The following is a 7,433-nucleotide window of genomic DNA, read 5'->3' as shown; positions in this document are numbered from 1 at the left end:
TCTGGATGAGGAAGGAAAAGGGCGATATCAGAGGTTAGTAGGTAAGCTTATCTATCTTACTCTTACTCGCCCTGATATCACGTATGCGGTAAATGTGCTAAGTCAATTTATGCATGCTCCCACGGATTGTCACTGGAAGAGTGCAGAAAGAGTGTTGGGATATCTAAAGAATGACCCAGGAAAAGGACTGCTGTATACTCGACAAGACAAACTTACTATTGAGGGCTACTCAGATGCAGATTGGGCAGGTTGCACTGACACAAGGAGGTCCACTACAGGGTATTGTATTTTTCTTGGAGGTAACCTAGTTGTTTGGAGAAGCAAGAGGCAAGAAGTGTGTTCGAGGTCTAGTGCTGAGGCTGAGTACAGGGCTGTTGCAATGGGAGTTACAGAGATGCTGTGGCTGAAGATCCTTTTGACTGATATTGGTGTGGAACTGGAAGATAAAATGAAGATGTACTGTGACAACAAGTCTGCGATTAATCTTGCCAATAATCCAGTTCTACATGACAGGACCAAACATGTGGAGATTGACCGTCACTTTATCCGGGAACGCATTGACTCAAAGGAGCTGATTCTGCCATATATGAAGTCTGAAGATCAAGTTGCAGACGTCCTAACTAAAGGGCTTTGTACTTCTTCATTCGAAAAAAATGTTAGCAAGCTCGGCATGTTTGACATGTATGCCAAGCTTGAGGGGGAGTGTTAGAATATGTTGTTGTGGGAACCGGGTCCATATCTGGACCCGGTTCTATGGGGCGCGGGTACCGAGGCGAGCTCGGTACCCTAGGCGGCTTCTCCTCTCTTCCTCTATATATTGTCCTTATGTGTAAGTGTTGAAGTGTGTGGAATAACATTTTTCTCTCTCCTAGGGTTGCGGTTGTGCACCTAGGTTAGAGCTTCTCCGTGGTTTTTCACCTCTCTTTGAGGTTTTCCACGTATATTGTGTGTTCCTTCTCTTTCTCTCCATCTTGGTGTGTGTTTCTACATATATATATATATATATATATATATATACCTAGCAACCTAATTAAGGTAATTCATTTAAAGCAGATAGATGGTTGATAGAAAAACACGAAAAAGAAAAATGTAAACTAATAGTAGATGACAAAAAGCTAGAGTTATGTTTTCTTATTATGTTTCTCTTAATCATCCATCATGTTGGATCAGATGATACACATTAGATGGTTGGGCAACTCCAAAAAGCTAGAGTTACCATTCAAGATATATATATATATATATACACACCATGGTAGGGGTGAAACATGACCACCCAAATTTGATTGCTAAAAGACTTTTTTGCATAATCCAGCCATATAGATGTGATCTTAATAATGTTTTGGTGAGAATCATACACTAAGTCATTTTTTTAGTACAACATGATTTTATGGTTATCAAAAAATAAATGTCCCTTATGACAACAAATTTTCAACGTCAAAAAAATAAGTATCTTTCTTGAAAGCAACTTTAATTAAGACATGTTTTATGTTGGGTTAATATTTATAAACCTAATAGAATATTCATATTTTGTTTTAAAATAAGTCAAGAGTATAGGAGGTCTGGTATTTGTCCTTGACCAGAGACCAAAATGGTATGGGATATATATATATATATACACACACACACACACTATCAAATACGCTCATTTGCATGTAATGATCTCTATTATCTTGCTATGGTTAGGTTTTCAAAAGAGTTAACTAATAATTTATTTTAGATAAACAACTTTCCTTTTGAGTTGACTGTATTTATAAGGATATAATCTAGTACTATTGGGTGGTTGAGATTAATGCAACCTAGTGCTTAAGTCATTTCGATCTATTGTTTGAATCTGTGCAATAATCTCGCCCATTTATAGATATCAAAACTTATCGTATTTGAAAAAAAAAACATGAAAACGATATGTATATTTGATTTGGAGAGAATTCTAAGATCAACGGTCTTAGCTATTTTAGTCGTAAAAATCTAATATAGGCAGTAAATTTTCAAATTTTTATATTTCTATACATCCCAGGTCCACTCGTGCCGTTTGATTTAAAAAACAATTGCTTTAAATGCCAGATTGATAGCATAAGGAGGGCTAAATCCAAGTTCTCATATTTCACATTACTTCCTAAATTGGAGGGCCAAATCTAAGTTATGGTGTATTAATTTGCCCCTTAACTCCCATCCAATGGCGCTCCGTGTGGTTGGTTGAGCCAATCATAAATGAATGGCAAACACATGACTCGGACTCAGATCAGCCGAAAACTAGGTCACCTGGTCAAAGAGTTGACTCGGTGACTTGGCTAGATCAGGTCATAAATTTTTATGGTACATTTTTTGTGTAAATAAATGAAAAAGGTACTTAATCTTTGATTTTTTTCATCAACTAAAACTGAACATGTAATATGATTTATTCGTGTATACTTAATAAAGTTTGTGATATTCCACAATTTAAAAAAAAATAGCAAACTTTAGCATTTAGCAATATAGGATTAAAAGTAAGTTGACAATCCCAGCTAACTCACCCTGGCATGTGACCCAGTAAATGAACGATCCGAACCAACTTGGGTGACTCAGATCTCTTTCCACTCTTCGGGATATGACATTAATTGCAAATGGGCAATACTCCCTTCATATGGCTCGAGAAAGAATGATTAAAATTTATGGATATAAATCTATAGCAAACAGATCTAAGCCAAGACATGCATAGGCTTTAAGAGTGGTAGTTCATCCGCCTGAATGTAATTTCCTTGTGTAAAAATAGGAAAAAAAAATAAAACAAATAATTGATTCAATATTACTGAGAAAATATAACAAACTTTACTAGACTTTGCTTGTCATGTTTAGAAATGTAAGGGGGTTGAACGCCCCCCCATATGAACATTTGGCACATTGTTTTCCACTTTATCCAAAATTGATTTAGGTAAAAACAAGAAGCTAATTATTTCATATTGTATTCAAAACTAATAAAATTCTGTCTTTGCCAAATTCACTTTAAATGTTTGATACGGATTAATATTTTGGGATGATTATATGCTGGGAGGGCAGATCTCTAATATGTGTGAGCTCGTGCGTTTGATTTGCCAATATGGCATGTAGCGTGTTCTCTTGTATGTATACATTATTTTCAAGCAAATCTATTTGTACAAATAAACTTGAGACGTCGAAAGAACGTATAGAAGAAAATTAAATATGACATTTCAATGTCTAATCTTGACTGTATATTAACAAAACTAAAACTTAAAACCTTTGGCTTTAAGCCCTTGTAAAAGTTCAATCTACACGTTGAATTTTCATGATTTTTGTTTAATTACATGGTCATTATGGACACACGTGGCCGCATGATAGATGTTGACTATCAATATTTTTTACTACTTAATTTATCGCTCACGTTCTCTTCTTTCTCGTTATCTTTAATCTAAATGAGAAGGCGTGATCTTATATGTATATATATATATATATATATATAAACAATTTTTTTTTAAACTACTGCATTGGGTTGAGAAATATCAATGGTTAGAAAAAAAAACCCAAACCATAATATACCATATTTGAGAAAAGAACACTGGTTTTTTTTATTTAATACACATAAAAACTATGATTTTTTTTTTTGGCACTATACAAGGATAAGTATCACTTATCTGATAATTTTTTCCCCCTGTAGAGGAGAGCCATTTAGAAATAGGGATGTCAATATATCCAATTTGTATTAGACAGCCCAAACAGTCTGAAAAAGGTGGATGTGGAAAAAATTTTAATGTTCAATTAAGAAATCAGCTCAATTTCAGATCTAAAAAATGGCATCCGATCATATTCACATATACATAACACATAATAGGAGTTAATTCAGATTGGGATTAAATTCAGTTTTAAGTAAACATCATACATCAAATTCTCCTACATTTTGAAAACCGGTCACACTCGGTTTAAAATTCAGATTCTAATTTGGATGTGCATTTCAAAAATCAGATTTGAATTAGATTCAAATTGAAATTGGATTTCAGATACAACTTTTCTTTGTCTTATTTGAATCTAAATTCGAATTTGAATATGTGAATACAAAAAAAACAAATATGTTTAAAAATATGTGTGATTCAAATCTGATCTATTGACATCATTGATTAGAAATATGAGAGAGTCCTTAGCTCTTAGATTTTCAAGTTTAAGATCTTTATGGTTATATATTGTTCTGGTATGCTCCGGATTATGCTGCTAACATGAAAAACAGACCCAGGGACACTTTTATCCTTGTACAACAGCATTTTTTAACCCACGCCACTTCTGCTATTATAAGGGTTTTTCCATCTAGCTAACATGGACATTCTGGTCATTATTAGCCCCATAACACATGGTCCCTTGTTTGGCTGGATGAGCTTGGACAGTTTTAGGCTGTTTGGAGTCCTCTCACTATGTTGAATAGTGTTTGAACTCGGTTGCAACCTTCTTCAATGGATGAAGCTGATAGGTGGTTAGTATCTGTTTGAATTTTTAAGATATCAACTCTCTATACTAACTATAGCACGAGGTCAAGCTACACCACTCAGATCCTCATCAATCAATCAATGCAAATGAGTAGGTGAATTGGTAATAACGGTCACTCCAAAGAATCCTTGAAAGGCCCATGATGCAAGAAAATCAGCACACATATTAACTTTTCTATAGGTATGACATAAGACACACTCTCAGTCTCGTCTCAGCAATTCTTGACGCTATTTCACTATTTGGAATAAAAGGTGACGAGACCACACTTTTTTTAGAACATTATTCATATCTAACAAGGAATCTAATTTAACAATAACTTTACGAAAGCCACGGTCCCAAGCTAATTTAAAACCATAAAAAATAGCAATAAGTTCATCCTTATTTATAGGACCATAACATGCACTACAAATGAAGCCAAATAACCATTCTCCATTATCATTGCAAAATAAACCACCAGCCGCTAAGTCTTCTGAAATTGTTCTAGTAGCCGTATCAACATTCAACTTAACAAAATCCAAGGGAGGTGACATTCATGCAATAAAGTTATAAGCTTTTTCTTGGGGTAATCAAAGTTGGGTCGTATAGTTTCTGAACTCTCCAATATAAGCAGCTATGTTGAACAAAACATCATCAGGCTAAAAAAATCTCTTTTCAAATACAACTTGATTCCGCCATCGCCAAATATGCCAACAAGCGAAGCAAAAGAAAATGGATCAGAGAATCATATCGTTAACCAGAAAGAGATGCCTAAAAATATTATTCCTTAGCCAAACCTCCAAAGTAGTCGTATTAAACTCCAATAATTTAGCCCCATGAAGATAAGCAGCCCATATTGCTTCAGAAGAACTACAATCTCGGAAGACATGCAAAGTATTTTCGTCAAGAGCACCACAACGAAGACAAATTGCATTAGTCAAATATTTTGATGTACACAAGCAAATCTAGTTAGAAGACGATTATGAAATAACAACCAAATAAAAAACTTAACCCGAAGGGAAATATCTAGTTTGTACAGACCAGAAGCCATATGTGTAATCACTAGCAGTAAGCAACTTATAAGCAGAGGAAACAGAGAAGTTGCCATTGGTTGAAGCTTACCAAAAATTCCTATCTTGCTCAGCCTGTTGAAGCTGCACAAACAAAAGCTAATCCCTAATATTAGTGGGCAAAAGCGTTAACAACTGCTCACTTCAATTATTGTTACAAATATAGGCCTTTACATGTTTAGTTTATTCATCCTCAGACAAATTAACATTACAACGTTCCAGTAAGGACTTATTACCAAACCATTTATTTTTTCAAAACAAGGTTTTTGATCCATCACCTACAGTTCGAGCACAACCTTGATGAACAAGTGATTTGGTTGAGAGTAAGAGATTTGGTTGAGGTTATACTCTGCCAAGTGTGAGAAGCATTTTGTTGTATACGAGCTTGAATAAAAGAACATTGTTTCAAATACTTGGATCGCAAAACTCGAGCCCATAGACCTTCACCCCTATCTTCCAATTTCTACCCTAACTTGACAAACAAAACTTTGTTTATATTAGCAGAGTTACGAATACCAAGCCCTCCTTTATCTTTTGCACGGCACACAGTGTCCCAATTCAGCAAATGAACTTTCATTTTTCTCAGTAGTTGATCCCCAAAGAAAATCTTTGAATATCAATTTTCTTGGTAACTGAAACTCGCAATTTAGTAGTTTGCATAGTATAAACTGCAATGGAACTAGTCATAGATTGCACTAAGGTGCTACAACCAGCTAAAGAGAGTTTTGAAGTATTTTTGGAAGACAATCGCTTACGAACCTTGTCAAGAAGTTGAGAATAAATACTTATATTAACACGATTGGTATGTAGTGGCACCCCTAGATAACGACCAAGATCAACGTAGTGTTGCATACTGGAGCTCTCTTGAATACTTTGAACAACATCGTCATGAACATTAGGGGAAATATAAAAAAAAAGATTTAGAAAAATTCACCCTCTGTCTAGAAAAAAAACAAAATTTATTAAGATAGTTTATCACAGTCTCACATTGCTCGACTGCAACATCACCCATAAGAATCAAATCATCAAAAAAAAAAAATATGTGACAAACACGGACCACCTCGAGACAGAGAAATAAGTTTCCAAGCACCATCATGAATCGAAGTATCAATAATATCAAAAAGTTTCTGTAAACATATAACAAAAAGATAAGGTGAAAGAGGGTCACCCGGTCTTAATCCTCTAGAAGGTTTAAAATAACTTGTCAATTCCCCATTTCAAAGAACATTCATCTCAATTGAAGTCACACAAAACATGATCAAAGATATCAGCACAGATAACAAACCAATATCCATAAGAACCCAACATATAAAGTCCCAATCCACCGATAATAAGCCTTGTCAAGATCAATTTTCAATATCATACCACCTAATTTGCCTTTCTTCTGTCTAAGAGAATGAAGAGCTTCTTGAACCACAATAATATTATTTGAAGTTATTCTCCCTCGGATAAAACTATTCTGAATTGGGGAAATTAAATTTCCTAAGAAAGGTCGAAGCCTATTAACAAGCAATTTAGAAAGTAACTTAACATTAACATTACACAGAGATCTAGGTAGAAATTGAGGAATTGATTATGGGATTTCAACTTTAGGGATAAGAACAATCAAAACCTGACTTAAAGTAGCATCAAATTTGTCAGATAAAAAAACATTTTGAACAAATTTGCAAATAGAGAATTTAACTATTTCTCAATTAACAGTGTGAAACCATATGGTCTAGTGCCTTGAAAGGGGCCAAAGATTTTAAAGCTTAAAAATCTCACCGTCCTATGGAACTTGGGATAGGTTGAGCACTTGTTGATCCCTCAATGGCACACTAGTGTTTAAACAACTAGATTCAAAATTATTATCAATAGGGTCTGCAAAATACATCATATGAGTGAGAAACAATCAATTGCTTGATAAGGTTAGGATCTAAA

The sequence above is a fragment of the Nymphaea colorata genome, chromosome 9, assembly GCF_008831285.2.
Source record: "Nymphaea colorata isolate Beijing-Zhang1983 chromosome 9, ASM883128v2, whole genome shotgun sequence".
In the NCBI taxonomy this organism is placed as follows: domain Eukaryota; kingdom Viridiplantae; phylum Streptophyta; class Magnoliopsida; order Nymphaeales; family Nymphaeaceae; genus Nymphaea; species Nymphaea colorata.
The sequence above is the reverse complement of the archived record's forward strand: the minus strand, read 5'-3'. Positions refer to the sequence as shown.